The 16,983-nt window shown below is 45.4% G+C and overlaps 1 long non-coding RNA gene across 1 annotated transcript; it reads right to left on the minus strand.

The window, feature by feature from the left end:
- Nucleotides 1-949: 949 nt before the first annotated feature.
- LOC145398128 (uncharacterized) lies at nt 950-15,608 on the minus strand. The gene is made up of 3 exons (XR_013897072.1): nt 15,557-15,608; nt 4,959-5,158; nt 950-1,033 (listed from the first exon to the last, which is right to left on the minus strand). It is a non-coding gene; the product is annotated as an uncharacterized LOC145398128 (long non-coding RNA).
- Between the last annotated feature and the right edge of the window lie 1,375 nt (nt 15,609-16,983).

Here is a 16,983-nt window from a genome sequence, read left to right on the forward strand (position 1 = left end):
GCGTCCAAGGCCTGGAGGGGCTGGGTTTACAATGGAAGAGTTGAGAGGTAGGATGGGACTGGAGTGTATTGGTGTTGTGATGAGGAGAGGTAGATTGAGGTGGTTTGGACATGTGGAGAGGATGGGGGATGATAATTGGGTGAGGAAGGTGAGAAGTGTTAATATTGGGGGTGGGGTTATGAGGGGTAGACCGAGAAAGACATGGGACGAGGTCATTAAGTGTGACCTTAGGGTTAAGGGACTGAATAGGGAGGCTGCAATGGATCGTGCAGCGTGGAGAGCCGCCATTAGGTGACCAAGGCCGACACATGCAAGCATGTTGGAGCCTTTAAAAACGAAAACGAAAACGATATATATATATATATATATATATATATATATATATACCTGTCTTTGTAGGGGGTGTTGCAACCTATTATCTAGATCATAAAGTTGCTGTATGTCTGTGGAAGCAAGTATACTATAACAGCTGTGTGTTTTGTTGTTTAGCATTGTTTCTGCTTATTTGTTTATCTGTCTATCGTCCCGTGTGTTTGTGTACGTACCTATCTATCTATCTGTCTATGTTTATCGGTCTATGCCTGTATAATTCTGTCTGTCCGTCTGTATCCATGTCAACCTGTTTATCTGTCTAACAATCTAAATGTCATTCTTAGTGTGTGTGTGTGTGTGTGTGTGTGTGTGTGTGTGTGTGTGTGTGTGTGTGTGTGTGTAAAATTAGCTCATCTATCCATCCCTCTATCCTTCTGTCTGTATGTTTGGCTGTCTGTTTATCTCTACACCACCCACCTTCTCTCTCATAATATAAGTATTCCGAGTCAAATTCTTTCGATGCCGCATATAAAACAGATAATCAATAGCGCCAATTAAAGTATGCGTCCTCGCCATCACCAGCTCCAGCGTGGCCACATACGGATCGTGGAGGGTAATGTTGGGGTCGATGTACAGCCTCCTTCCCAGTTCGCCTAGGATGGGGTTCTCTGAGCTCCTTAAGGCGTCTGGTACAAAGCTTCCATATTCGTACATCACGGGCCTGGAGAGAGAGAGAGAGAGAGAGAGAGAGAGAGAGAGAGAGAGAGAGAGAGAGAGAGAGAGAGAGGGAAAATCATCATGAATCATCATTGTCATTGCCATCATCATCACCATTACCACTCTAGATTTCTTCCTCACTCCGTAATACGAAGAAATGAAAAGGAACCAACTATTTTTATTCTAGCATGGTCTAAAATTGTCATCTCGTCATCTTGAATGCTGAGTTGTAGCAACAAATTAACCTTAGAAACTGATACCAGTCACGAAAAAGTGCAATGTAGATCCGTGGCGTTGTCTTTTTCTGCCACTGAGTTACGTGAAACATGCTGCAAAAGGACAAAAATCTGGGCCAGGTTAAGGTGACATTAGTATAGGTAACAGGTGTCCACAGTAAGGTATGGAACATGATGGAGTCGAGTAGCTCTTGACAGACGTTTTCTCTTTAGTTGAACCTCTTGCCTTGATATTTTTTGTAGCCGTTTGCTTTCCATTAAAATGACATAAGCAGGCAGTGATGTGGCAAACCTCTAATTCTCTTGTTTTCCTGAACTTCAGTCCTCTGGATTCTCTACGCTCTGGTTTCGGCTACCCTGTCATTCTCAGACTAATATGTGGTGGACATATCCATTAATTTTACCGACTATGAAAAATTCTTGACTATCTTACTCTAAGATGAAAACACATTCCATCAGTTTCTTCTTTCCCTGAAATCTCCATTCTATTGAATTTCAATGTTCACCACTACCTTTGGCTCTCGTGCAAATCAGCTGATCACCATGGTGAACGACCTGTATCTTTTCTTTCCCCACTGACAGAGTAGCTTGTACTCGCACAGCACCCTACCTGAATCCCTGACCACCTTTCCATACAACTAATCCTTCTGCTTACTCTGTCAATCTTTCCTCTCCGTTGGGATCTTCCGAGCACAACCTTATCATCTTAATCTGTCCTATCGTTCCAGTAAGGCCTGTGGACCGTCCCAAGGAGAGGCAGCTTTGGCACTTTGGAGCTGATGATTGGGAGCCCCTCAGGCGGTACTTCTACAGTATGACATTCCCCAGAATGATTATTACTTCCATGGCCGAGAGCCATCTGAGTTTGCCTTGCACATTATGGAAGTTGTTCTCTCGGACATGGAAGCATACATTCCTTTCTTTTATCTTTCGAATACAGACAAAAAAGAACCAGGTTTAATCTCGCTTCTTCTAATGCTGTCAAATCAAGGAGAAGGCCTACAAAAAGTACCGGAGCTAATGCACCCTGAATCTCGCCTCCATTATATCTCTGTCTGGAATTGTGCTAAGTCTGTTCTCCACTCTGTTAAGAATAATTTCACTCTTACAAAATGCTCTGAACTCTCTGGCTCAGGTTCTTCTCACTCCTTCAGCCACCTTACCAAATACTTTTCTAACAACTGTAATTCATCTTTCTTCCCTCCTCTTTTCCTCTCTGGTGACTTTGTAGCTGTTTCTTCTACAGAAGAGCAGAATTCTGCGCTCAGACATTCTCACCCAATTCCACCCTAGATGATTCTGGTGTTGCTCCTCCATCTCTTCCACCCCTGACTTCCTTATGGCTGGTATTGAAATTTCTTTAGTTGATATACTTTCTGTCCTGACTAGCCACAGTAATAACAAGGTGCATAAGCGTGACGGGGTCCCTCCTGTTGTCCTCAAGAACTGTGCATCTCTGCTTACAACCTTCCTAGTTAAGCTCTTTCCCCTTTGTCTGTCAACTCGCACCTTTCCTTCTTGCTGGAAGTTTCCTCTCATTCAGATTGTCCTTAAAATGGATGACCATTCCCAATCCTATGTCTATCGCCCAATTGCTTTAACATCCTGTACTGAACCTACTTTTAACAAAAAACTTCAAGCACATTGCCTATCACAACCATCTTTCTGATCATCAGTATGGGTTCCGCCAGGGACGTTCCACTGGTGATCTTCTCACCTTCCATTCAGATTCCTGGTCATCCTCCTTTCGGAACTTTGGCGAAAGCTCTGCCATTGCACTTGACATCTCAAAAGATTTCAATCGAGTTTGGCATAAATCTTTAATTTCCGAACCGCCCTCTTACGATTGGCATCCTTCTGTGTGTGCCTTCATCTCTAGCTTCCTCTCTGGTCGTTCAACAACTGTTGTTGCAGACGACCACCGATCTTCTCTTGGAGCTTTCAGTAATGGAGCTCCTCAGGACTCTGTCTTATCACCAATGCTCCTCCTATTCATCAATGACTTTCTAAGCTGTACGTCTAACCCTATCCACTCATTCATAGATGACTCCACCTTTCACCTTGCTATCAGCATCCCTCAGTGTCCATCTTAGCAGTTACTTCTACAAACACGGGACGAAGCTATGGCACACCTAATGTCTGACTTGGCTTATATCTCTGATTGAAGTAAAAGTAATTTTGTTTTTAACGCATCAAAAACCCAGTTCTTACCATTTCCAACCCGTCAGAATCATGCGCAGGAGTATGTCTTGCTGTTTAACAATATTCATCTCAATCTGTCATCATCTTTGAACATATGTGGGACTTCATTCTCGGGATTTAGCTTTGAAACATTATATTACCTCTCTTGTAAAATCTACTTCTGAAAGATTACTTACGCTAAGCCGGCTCAGAGCCGGCCTCCTTTACCCTTGTACAGTTGTTAATTTTATACAGGGGTTTTATTCGTCTCTTTGTCAAGTGCAGCTCTCATGAATGGGGAGGCTTTCCACGTACAGCTCCTCTCAGTAAAGTGGAGTCAAAGGAATTTCGCCTCATTAACTCTCTTTCTCTTGCTGGCTTCCTTCAACCTCTGTCTCCCCGCTGCACTGTTGCGTAATATTACCTTTGTATTGCTACTTTAATAGTCACTGATCTTCATAACTGTCTGTTTGCACCCCACCCTCTCCACCTTCATTTGGGGGGACACTTAGCACCCATCTACTAGCAAACTCTCATCCTTTTTCTCTCCAGTTCTCTAATGCAAAGGCTAACCTTTACTCCCAGTCCTTCTTCTACGTAACAGGTCAACTCTGGAACTTGTCTTACTCTCTCTGTATTTCGTACTGCCTATGACCTCCAGTCCTCTAAGCCCAATGTTCTCTGTTCCTCCACTTGCTCATTCAGACTTTATCACCATCATCATTACCACTATTACAACCACCATCATCACCATCATCACCACCATCACCACCACCATCACCATAATCACCACCATCACGATCATACTGTTTTTTCACTTTCATGTCATACTTGAGGGACCTGGTAACACCTTTTCCCAAGCAATTTATTCTGCCTTTTACCCATTAATATCATCTTGTATGTTATTGTTGTAAACTATGTCGACATTGAAGCTTTATAAATAATCATATAAGTCAGTGTTAAGATATAATACGCAAAATACAGGGTAGTCCATATGTAGCGCTCCCCTTACACCTCGCCGGGCCATTTCTCGTGTGCTGTGGGGGCGGCTCAGTCATCGCTATATCCATCCTCCATTATTTATTTCCAACCCCCACTGTCACGCCCACGCCAGCAGACTGAGCCGTCCCCGCAACACAATAATCAGATGAGTTACTTGTGCAGTGCTATTTCCGGACTACCCTCCATAAAATCCTCCAGCCAATATTTAGTAAACTGTGCGTGTTCAATTTTGCCAAAAATTTTCGTTCTTCTGGAGTTTATTTCAAGTAGCTCAGTGGTGGAGTTTAACAGAACTTTGGCAATACATCCTTTCCATGGCACTTCTTCGTGATTAGCATTGTATGAAACTTAGACATATGCGAGTATATAGACCTTGTAAAATGTCTAACGTAAGAGAGAGAGAGAGAGAGAGAGAGACAGACAGACAGACAGACAGACAGAGACAGAGACGGACAAAGACATACATACATACATACAGACAGACAGACACAAGCTTACAAATCAACTCACGTAAGATGGGATTCCGCCAGATCTTTCACGGTCTCAAGTTTGGCAGGGTAGACGGGCACTGTCAGAATGACTACGAGGTTGCTTGTATATCCGGCCGCTAAGATGTCTACCGCAATCCACCACACCACCAACCACACCCTCGCCCACCACACTGTTATCTCCTTATCCGGCATGGACTGTCCTATCAACCCAGACCCTACCTGCAAGAAGAGGGAGAAGAAAATAGCGATGGTGATGATGATGATGAAGATAATAATAATAATAATAATAATGTTTGAATATAATTTGCCCTCTTGAATTTCAGATATTCCGGTAACACGCACATGCACACACAGACACAAAGACAGATTCAGGTGGTTATATTATCGCCCTACTAGGCAGGCAATAATAATAATAATAATAATAATAATAATAATAATAATAACAACAATCTAATAATAAAAATAATAATAATAATAATAATCTATTATCAGACGCCTTAATCCCGTACGGGGTGGCCACAAAAAAATCGCCTCCACGTCGCCCTTTCCCCAGCCATTTCACTGCCCTGCTCCCAACTCACACACCCCTCTCTCATATACCTCTCCACTCCATCCCTCTATCTCATCCTCGGCCTCCCCCTCCCTCTCCCCCCCTCCACCTCATTCACATACACTCTTCTCGTCAGTCTCTCACTCTCCATCCTCTCCACAAGGCCAAACAATCTTAGTGTGTTCCTCTTAACGCTTCCTATTACATCCATATCCACACCACAACGCTCCTTTATATCCTCATTTGTAAATCTGTCTTTCCATGTGACTCCACAGGCTCCTTTTAAATAACTCATTTCCACTGCTCTCACTCTTGACTTGTGTCCTTCCAACAACGTCCAAGCTTCATTTCCATACGTTAGAGTTGGTATCACAATACTGTCATGTAGTAACTTTTTCACTTCCATGCTCACTTCCCTGTTTCTTATCACTGCTTTCAAGGAACCAGCAACCTTTCTTCCCTGTTGTACCCTTTCAAGCACTTCGCCCACCAAACTTCCATCCTTACTCGTCATACTACCCAAGTACTTAAACGTACTCACATTTTCCATTTCCTCACCATCCAACCTCACTGTACATTCACTGATTTCACCTCTCTCAAAGACCATCACTTTACTCTTCCATACATTCACCTTTAGATTTCGTTTCTTATACACTCTCCCAAACTCATCCACCAAGCCTTACAGCTCCCCTTCGTCTTCACTTAACAATACAGTATCATCTGCAAGCAACAGTACAGGGAGTTTCCAAACACCATCCTCTCTCACTAGGGCCACTCCACCATCCACTGCACTACCTTGTATCTCTTTTATTACCCCATCCATGTACAGATTGAACAACCCAGGGGACATGACTTCATCCCTGTTTCAACCGAACCTTCAAAGAGAAAAATTCACTCAGTTCACCATCCACACGCAGTGCAGCCTTAGCACCCTCATACATACTCTTCACAGCCTTCAACAACTTCCCATCTACTCCATATATTCTTAACCTTTTCCACAAACCTTGTCTATCCACCCTGTCATATTGTAGCAGACAATCAAATGTTGATGTTGTCGTGACCCCCCTTATTACCGCTGCCCAGCTCGTACAATTGATGTACAAGTCTACACTGCTTGAGGACTGGAGGTCGCCTGCCCGCCTCGGTCTTGCAGGCCGTCCCTCCTCACCTCCCTCTAACTGCATCCCCCCCCCAACCATTGACGTCACAGAGGCATAAACTAGCTGGTCAACACCCTTGCACACACACACACGCACACACACATGCACACACTATTAACAAATACATAGATAATATAACATTGACAAATACATACCATTGACAAATACATAGACAACATGACATTGACAATTACATAGATAACATGACATTACACCCCACCCTGATCTGGAAGATCATAACCAAATCGAAGCAGTGGGCGCCATATGCATGTGCTTCGTTGAAGTACTGCCTCTGGTTCTGTCATTGTTGGGCTGGACTTATCTGACACTGTCTGCTGGTGCAATTGCGGATGTTGAGCTTGTACATCGATGTACAGTGGGGGATTATTACCAGCCTCATGCACGTCTGGGTGGCTGCCCTGATCCAGTGAGTGCTGCTACAGTGCCTCACACCCCTCACGTGCCGCGGGATACCATCAACATCCACCACCTGCGGAGAGTTTACCCTAGTGATGACACCAGGCTGCGACACTGCAGTGCAGCGATCACCACGCTTCCTGATGCAAACAGCATTACCCACTGCATACCGCATGCCTTTGTCACCATCAGGCATTGTGTCCGTGATGAGCTGTTCCTGGGTAGGTTGTACAGTCTCGCACCTCTTAGCTGTACACAGCATTCGCAGGGGCTTCTGTCACTGATGTTCCATCTAGGAGTGTGATACTATACAGGTGGACTGCTTCAGTGATAGAGCACTGTTTCCTGGCAGCGACCACCTTCACTGTGCGGTGGTTTCATTCAACAATGCCATTGCCAGTTGATGCATATGCCACCCTGAAGCGTAGTAACATGCCCCAACGTGTGACAAAGGCTGCGAATTTCCTCTCATGGAAGATGGTGTCATTATCGCGGAGCAGTTCGACAGGTGCTCCTCATTCATAGAACACCAGCTCTAACTGGCGAATGACGATGTCTCCATCTGGGTGTCGCAGCTGCTGCCATATGCAAAATCGGGATGGCCCACAGTCGACGATTGTCACAGGCGTAACCACTGGGATGGGTGATGTCTATAGCCAAACGGTGCTATGTTCCTGTCACACCCAATGACCCGTGCTGCCACTTCACCAGAGCCAGGTCAATGGCTCGGCACACATCGCACCACTTTATAACATCACGCATCTCAGCCCGTGTCACCAGTCGAGAGATCTCTCGGCACGCAGAAAACAGTAGGGGCCAGATGACAGAATGACCAGCGCGTACATGGATGTCTGCAATTCTAGGCTCAGCGGTGTCTTGCTCGTCCATTGCTTCTGCACCAGCTACCAGTCTGTCATTCCACACCCACTCCTCTGGGACACGTGTGAGGAAATCAGTGTGATTTTCTGTAAACCGGACAAGCCTCACAGACAATGTCAGTCCCAACTCACTCACCAGTTGGCGAATGATTTCGACTCGGTGGCAAATCAACATCTCTCCGTGAGCCTTCGTTCGAAGTCATGCACGACCACTCAGTGCGTCGTCAATCCAACGAAATACTGTGGCAGAGTCTGTCCGTAACTCAATGTTCTTCATACCCCAAGCGATTGCCAAGTTACTTCACGAACTCCTGCATCCAGGTCCACCATATTGATGTGTGAGCTGTCATCCTGCTACAGCCAGCATGCATCTTCAATTACACCGCCTTGTGGCATCTCTAAAACAACTCCAGCAGCTAGAGCACTGGCGTCTGTCCACACGACTGCCCGGTCACCATACATACACCAGAGGCCACAACACGGATCTTCCCTGACCAGCTGTGCTACCACATACTCCATCTATTGAAGCAGGGAGTCGTCATCCACGATGTCGTCCCAGCCCTGTGTCACTGCATTTGCTCGGCGTTTAATCCACACAGCTGCTGGCCAGAGCCACCCTCCTACTGGCAAGTGCATGACTAACCGTCCGCACCATACGAACACATCACAATGTGTCATTCTTGTTGGTGGTGGGTCAACTGGATTGTCACGTGTCCACTTCAACTGGCCATCTGATGACTGCACGTGCAACCCTACCAGTCGTGTCCCATCAGCTGCACAGTTTGGCAGCTTTCATTCAAGGCTGAATGCAGCAAAATGTGCAGCGACCTGCTCTGCACTGGCTAGGTCCTCATTCACCAACTGATCATCAACTTAAGGCAACACTGCATGCTCAGTATCTGGGTCTTGAGCCAAGATGTTCTTAATGACAGCCTTCATGACCAACGGAGCTATGTTGAGGCCAAAGCCGAGGCACGTCAAACAGTAGCGCTGGCCTCGTACCATCACAGTCTGAGAGAACCAGAGTTGCTGATCAACATGGACCTGCAGGTAAGCCTTGCATAGGTCCAAAACAGCCACATTACCTCCGTGTTGGCGCCGCTTGTGCATCTGATCAGTACATATGTCACTGTCAGCAGTAAAGGCAGTTACATAGTCGTTTAGCTGGCGGTAGTCTAACACTGGCCGTACTTTACTGCCATTATTCTGATGAACAGCCATGAGCGGCACAAGCCCTCGTGGCGCCCAATGTTGCTGTTCATAATAGGGTACCAACTAGCCGTTCTTGATCCATGACTCCAGTTCCTGGTCAAACTCCTGACGCATGGATGGGGATATGTTGTTCTGTGCCACAGTATTATGCAGGCAATCAGGTGCTGCTCCATTCGTCCATTTCCATGACACCGTCCACGTTCGATGCCTTACATCAAATCGTACACTGAAATCAGGTGCATCCACTGCCAGCGGTGTCAGAGTCGATGACGCAGCTGCACAAAACCTCCTAGTGCTACAGAATTGGACTTCTGACGGACACTTCACTATGACGCCGCCAAGTGCTGAGATGCCAGTGATGTCAAGCACAACATCCACACCCAAAGGCGGCTCACGCACCACCACCATGCACACCCTGGCGCTCAGGCCATCAGGAGTTTCCATTGTCACACTGCCTGTCCTGGTGCACTGGAAAGAATCTCCACTAATCGTTGTGATGCTGGTTGTCTGCGGGTGCCACTGCATGCAACAAGGGGCATGTACTATGGTGTCTGTGCAACCAGTGTTGACAAGAACTTGGCACCACAGCCTCTCAACAAGCAGCTGCACCACAGGAAGAGCGCCACTTCGTGGCGTCCAAGAGAAGACGCTGGCGCTGATGCGGCCCCTCCAACGTCGTTTCCCATCTGAGGACATGTAGCAGCAAAATGTCCTGGCTGGCCACAGGTCCAGCAATGACGAAGGCGACATACTCTCCCAGGCAGTTGCGCCTGCATTTGGTCTTGCACCTGTGCCGAAATCCCGGCAGCAACCACATGCTCACCACTAAGCATGGCGTGATCCCATGCCAACACACTGTTTAAATCCAGTCCCCCGGCTCTTGACTCAGTGCGAATAGCACGACGAATATCATCTGGTAGTCCTGCCACGAGCGCACATGACAGAGTATGGTCATACATGCCCCCAAACAAAGTCGAAAGCCGTCGGAGGTCAGCCAGGAAGACGTCAACTGACTCACTTGCTTGTACCTGACGTTCAGTGAAAGCTTCATATGCTGCATATTGATCTAGGGCGAATGCTGCATACAGTGCTTTCTTCACCTCTGTCAGCGAACAGCGGCTGGCAACTGGCAATTGTGACCACGCAGTGAATGCCCCACATGTCAGCTGTAGTGGCAGAACTGATTCGAGGGCAACTCCATGGATCTGACACAACATCTCCGGCCATGTGACCTGCTTCACAATGTCCGTAGAGCCATCATACTCCAGAATCAGGCGAGCATCAAATAGTACAAATGTTGTTGTAGGAAGATCGGTCTTCTTATCGTCCTCCATGTTGCCTAGATAGCTTGTAGCGGACAATCAAATGTTGACGTTGTCATGACACTCTTTTATTACCGTTGCCCAGCTCTTACAATTGATACACAAGTCTACACTGTTTGAGAACTGGAGGTCATCTGCCCGCCTCGGTCTCATTGGCCGTCCCTCCTCAGCTCCCTCTAACTGCACCCCCCCCAACCATTGGCATCACAGAGGCATAAACTAGCTGGTCAACACACACACACACACACACACACACACACACACACACACACACACACACACACACACACACACACACACACACACACACACACACACACACACACACACACACACACACACACACACACACACACACGCACACACCATTGACAAATACATAGGTAACATGACATTGACAAATACATAGATAACAAGACATTACACATATGCTTTCTCCAAATCCATGAAGGCCACATACAACTTCTTTCTCCTCTCTAGAAACTTTTCCACTAAACATCTAAGAATGAATATCAGATCTACACGACCTCCTCCCTTCCTAAAGCCACCCTGTTCTTCTCCAACTAATTCCTCTGTTATTTCCCTAACTCTGTCAATAAGTATCCTACCATACACGTTTCCTATAACGCTAAGAAGACAAATGTTCCTATGATTAACAAACACTTCTTTTTCCCCATTTCCTTTGTACAAGGGAATAATTATACCTGACTTCCAATCCTCCGAGACTCTACCTTCCTCCCAGGCCAATTTGCACATCTTCCGCATCCATTCTACTACTATCTCTCCCCCATGCTTCAACATTGCACTACACATTCCATCAATTCCTGGGACTTTCCCCAATCTGACACTCTTCATTACTTCCATAACTTTTATCCTACTGAGTTCTTCCTGTCTTCTCACCCCCCTCCTTCTCCCAGCCATTCCCCAGCCACTTATACTTGCATTACTTCCATTCTCTATGTTCAACAATTCCTTAAAGTGTTCTCTCCATCTGCTCACTTTTTCTCCCTTCTCCACTAGTAATCTACCATTTTTATCTTTCACTCCCCTACTAACTTAACTGCCATCCTCCCTTACTCTATTCTCTTTCCAGAACATTTTCTTACAGTCCCTCCACTTTTCACTCAGATTCCTTCCAAATTCCTCATCCACTTTCTTCTTACTCTCTCTTACTAATCATTTCACCTCTCCCTTCCTTTCTACATATAACTCTCTCTTCCGCCTCTCAACTTCTTCCACGCCCCTATTTATCATCCATTCAGTGTATGCTTTCTTCTTTTGTGCCACAGCCTGTCTCACCTCTTCATTCCACCATGCTGTTCCTTGCACCCCCTTCCGTCTTCTCTTCACCCCACACACCACCTCACATGCTGCACATATATCTTCTGTGAATATCTTGGACACACCTTCCACTTCCCCCATCTGCTCCAGTTCATATTTACCCAGTCGTTCCTCCACTTCTCTCTTATCTTCTGCCTTTTTCTCATCCTCTTGTAACCTTTCCACTCTCCTTGCAACTACTCTTTCCTCGCGTCCTTCCCTTCTTCTATTTCTCCATCTAACATAGATCTTGATTCTGGCCACCAACAAGTAGTGTTCAGAAAGTCCATTCCCCAAACCTCTATAAGCTCTTGCATCCATTACATATCTTCGCATCCTTTCATCCACACACACATAATCAATCATTGCCTTCCTTTCGTTCAGTTCACCACCCACCCTTCTCATCACTCGCCATGTATACCTGTGGATCATTTTGTGCCAAAACAGGGTTTTGGCTATCACCAACCCCCTCCCAGCACAAATGTCCATTAACGCACTCCCATTCTCATCTATCTCAGCAGGCACACCCCACTGGCCAATAATAATAATAATAATAATAATAATAAAAATAATCCATCCATCCATCCTTCCATCATCCAGTCCTGTCACCCCACAGATGAACGCAGGAACCCGGGCATAGGCAAGTTGGTCCCAACATTTAACATGGGAGTGAGTATCATCTTAAATTCACTCTCAAAATAATAATGATAATAATGATAATAATATTGGCAGGACTCCAGGGTATAAATCAGCAAAGGAGCATCTCTCCATTTTGGCCTGTACCAGCGCTGATGGCTCTCATCGCCTATACCCAATCATAATAGGTAAGAGCAAGCTACCCAGGCCACTGATGGACATCATGGCCAAGCTTCCTGTGTAGTCCCATGGTAACAAGTTAACCTGGTTGCTGTCGAAACTCCCTTGCTATGGAGTAACGTCTTTTGTTCCTCTGCTTTCCTCATATCTCAGCGACAGATAAATAAGGTAAAAGTAGATTATGTATATTCCAATTTCCACTCAATTAACGCCAGCGTGCTGCAGGGATCAGTTCTGGTGCAAGCCCTGTTCCTGGTTCATATTAATGATTTCTTATCTGTCTCCCACAATCCCATCCATTCATATGCAGATGACTTAACTCTTCATAGTTCATTCACACTCAGACACCCATTTACAAAGTCTGATATCTCTAACTTTCAACCCAGCTCAGTCATCTCCATAAATCAAGACCTATCTACGATCAGTGAATGGGAACAAAACAACCTTGTCTCATTTAATGCTAGTAAAACCAAATATATACAATTTACTAATAGACAGATATTGCCAGATTAGTATATTACCTTCAGTGCTACTAACATTCCCATCTCCAAACGTCCAGAGGTCCTCAGCTGGACCTCTCATGTCAGATCACTTGCTAAAACCGCCTCAAAGAAACTTGGATTATTATACAGAGTCCGCAACCTCTTCACTGACGAGCAGTTAGCTATGATTTATAAAAGTCATGTGCACTCTCAGCTTGAATATTGCTCACCTTTCTGGAGTGGATGTGGAGAGGTTGCATTAAAACAACTGGACAAAATTCAGAACAAAACTGCTGGAATTATTATCAACCCTGCTATTATAAACTACCTCCCTTACAAGTAAGATTGAATGTTGCCTCCCTTGCATTATACAGTATTATAGATATTTATATGGTAAATGCTCAGACAAAGTTGCATCCATTGTGCCACCTCTCCATGCCTTCCCTCGGGCATCTGGCAACGCTCATGACCGGAACGTCACTCTGTCGTATTGCAGAACTTCTGCCTATCAGAATTATTCTTTCATTCCCCGAGCTGCATCTCTCGGGAACTCGTTTCCCCCGCGTTGTTTCCCTCCAAAATTCAACCAACAGCAGTTCAAGTCCAACTCTTACAGATAATTTATGAATGGAGGACACCAATAATCTGGTGTATGGATTTTTTTTTACTTATTTGTGTTTCCTTCCTCTTTTCTGTTATTAAAAAAAAATAATATTCATGGCTGGCTGGTCCCACTACAGCTACGACCTTTCCATGCAGCAGCACAAAAAATTTGTAGCATCAGTCGTGACAACGTAAGGGCAGTGCTGCTGCTGGACAACGCACCAGCCCATCCATCCTCTGCTATACTCTGCAGCAAGGAGAGACGAATCAAGCCTTGATCCTGCCAGACACATCACTGACCTTACCCAGACCATGGACCATGGAGTTACAGAGAGTGCAGAGGCATTTCAGAAAGCTCTACTTGCACTAGTGCATCATTGTGACTGTGAATGAGATGGACCAGAAAGACTATGAAGACACCAGAGGCAAGAAAACCCAGTACATTTTCATGATATACAACATCAAAGACGTCATCTTCAACCTGGCAGAGTTATGAAAGAAAGTGTCTCTTGCCAGAATCAAGAATAAGTGGTGCAAACTCCTCAGAGCCCCAAAGGCTCCAGCACTACTGCATGATTTTGAGGGGTCTGAACCACTGAGGATGGCAGAAATGTTGGTACCTGCAGGGCAGAGTGATCTTGCTGAGGAGAGGCTGCAAGAGTGGCTGAATGAGGCTGGTGTGCCTAGCTACGATCATCACATAGAAGAGGAGACTGTCGATGAACTAAAAGACTGGACACTGGCAATGGAAGAAGACGAAAAGAAGAAGGAGAGGACATCTGAACTGACCCTGGATGCAGCCACTGATGTTCCAAACACCATCCTGGCTGTGATGACAAAGTTGGAGGGCCTCTGGTTCAACATTATGAGGTTATGCAGCTAACTAGGTTGGAGTTAATACAGCTGCAGCAGCCCAGGAAAATCCTGGGTAAGATCTTCCAGTCTGTGCCAACTGTTGCCAAGAGGCTCTGCACAGTCAGAGACCTCCAATGTGCCCATGGCAACAACGTCCTCAGCCAGCCACCACTTAGCTTCAAGATCCAGCCGTACAGCCTTCAGGACCACAACACCTCAGGATTCTCTGTATCAAATGTGACACCAGAGCCACCAGAAATCATCTTTGCCAACAGCGACGATGAATAACACTTAATTCACTGTGAAGCACGCAAGAAGAATGGAAGCGTGAGCACTCTGCATCCATCTATGCAGGTGAAAGGCACATTGCATAAGTTTCCCACCCCTTTTCACCCCAGCCTGGCCTGAAATTACCATCTTCCCTTTATAAATGCTGAAATGTGAAAACAATATAGTGATATTGTACTAGTTATGAAATAGCACTATGTCAAGGATGTGAAATTATGAGCCAGGATAGATTAAAAGGGGTATAGTTTTCATTTTGGTATTACGATATACTATTTTACTAATTTATATTCTAACATGTACTTGAAATCCCACTTCAGGGGGGACCATCGGATCGAATGGAGTATCTTCTTTATTGGATTTCCCTCCATTAGACTGCTATAGTGAAGGTCCAGTTTATATATATATATATATATATATATATATATATATATATATATATATATATATATATATATATATATATATACTGTATATCATTTCAAGAAATGTGTGTGTGTGTGTGTGTGTGTGTGTGTGTGTGTGTGTGTGTGTGTGTGTGTGTGTGTGTGTGTGATGTCACACACACACACACACACACACACACACACACACACACACACACACACACACACACACACACACACACACACACAATCTCTTTGTCTTTCTATCTGTCTGTCTATATGTCTGTCTATATCTATCTATCCATCTATTAATCAACACGAATATAATCACCTTGAGAGCAACGTTGACAGGATCATTGATAACACGTTGTTGATACAGAAGCATGGCGAGAGACGAAGCCACCACAATGGTCGTAGCGGCCAGCAGTCCCCACACAAGCACTGAAAATGGGTACAGAACATTCCTCCAACGCGGCAGTGGCTGCGGGACGCGTATAAGGAAGGCGAAACTCGTGCCCCAGTGAGGATAGGTGAGATCGAAGTCGTGAAGTCGATCCCTATTCGGCTGAAGAACGTTGATGGTCATGTCCTTCCCGTGGTACATCACTTGGCCAAGCATGCCTGTGTAGGTGCCGTTTACTTTACGACCGAACTCAATAATAGAGAGGGGAATCATGTTTACTCCAAACCCATACTTGTCTCTGATGATGTTCAAGGTGTCTACATTCCATCCGATGCAGCCACCCATTTTTCCGTAGTAAACGAAAGGAATATCGTAGCACAGGACCGAAACCTGCAAAATCTTGCCCCCGAAATCCAGGAAGCGAGGCGGGAAAAGAGACTTGAGTGTGTAAAGTTTACTAGGGTTCCAGACTTCCAATGGAGCTTTTGTAAGTGAGTGTCCTTGTCTGTTGTGCTGTGTGGGTAGGCTGGTATAGGAATATATGTGTGTTTTTCCTGCTTGAACGACCGACTGCAGAAGTAGGATGAATTCTGAGCGTTGGACGACAGGTTGACTCAAGATAGAGGTCGTGTTGAGATATGGGTCCAGACAGAAGAGGACCAAATAGCAAGGATTCCAGTCTTTGTTGCCTGTCAGGAGGAGGAGAAATGAAGTAGGATCACTGTAGAAGATGATGACAGCAGTGAGTCTTGATCCCCTGATGTGGTGTTGGGGACGTGGAGTATGGAGGAGTGAGTGTTGGCTGGTGAGGTAGACAGGAGTGAGGGAGAGTCCCGCTGTTGACACAACCTGACTCAGATCTAGTAGGTGATGGCTGTGGTCTTCGCTCACCACCAGGATGTCCTGCCCACGCAAAGGACCCCCAACCAGCGATGACAGAGTGTTGGTTGGAAGGGTGTGGCTGTCTGAGGGAGAAAAAAAGTGAATTATAGTTGGTTGGTTTTCATCTGAGGGAACTAGGTCACTTCTGTCGCTTGAATAGTAAGTTGTGGCTGCATGAACTTTGAGGACCCATTGTAGGTAGTGTTGGCCTAAAACTGTCACCTCCCCATCTTGATTGTTGATTTATGACAGTAGATTAGCGCTAGAATACAATGCTAGTCACGAAGAAGTTCAATGAAAAGGACGTAAAGCCAGTGTACTGTTTTATTCTACCACTTAAGGTACCATTGGACGAAAATCTAGTCCAAGTTAAAAGAACTATACTGTTTTTACTATAACTTGGCCGAAAATTAACAACTCTCCAGCTTGAATGCTGAGCTGTAGCGATAAATTAACACTAAAATATGATGCTA

Source organism: Coenobita brevimanus, chromosome 44 (genome assembly GCF_032717465.1).
Source record: "Coenobita brevimanus isolate Jiangsu-jjx chromosome 44, ASM3271746v2, whole genome shotgun sequence".
In the NCBI taxonomy this organism is placed as follows: Eukaryota; Metazoa; Arthropoda; class Malacostraca; order Decapoda; family Coenobitidae; genus Coenobita; species Coenobita brevimanus.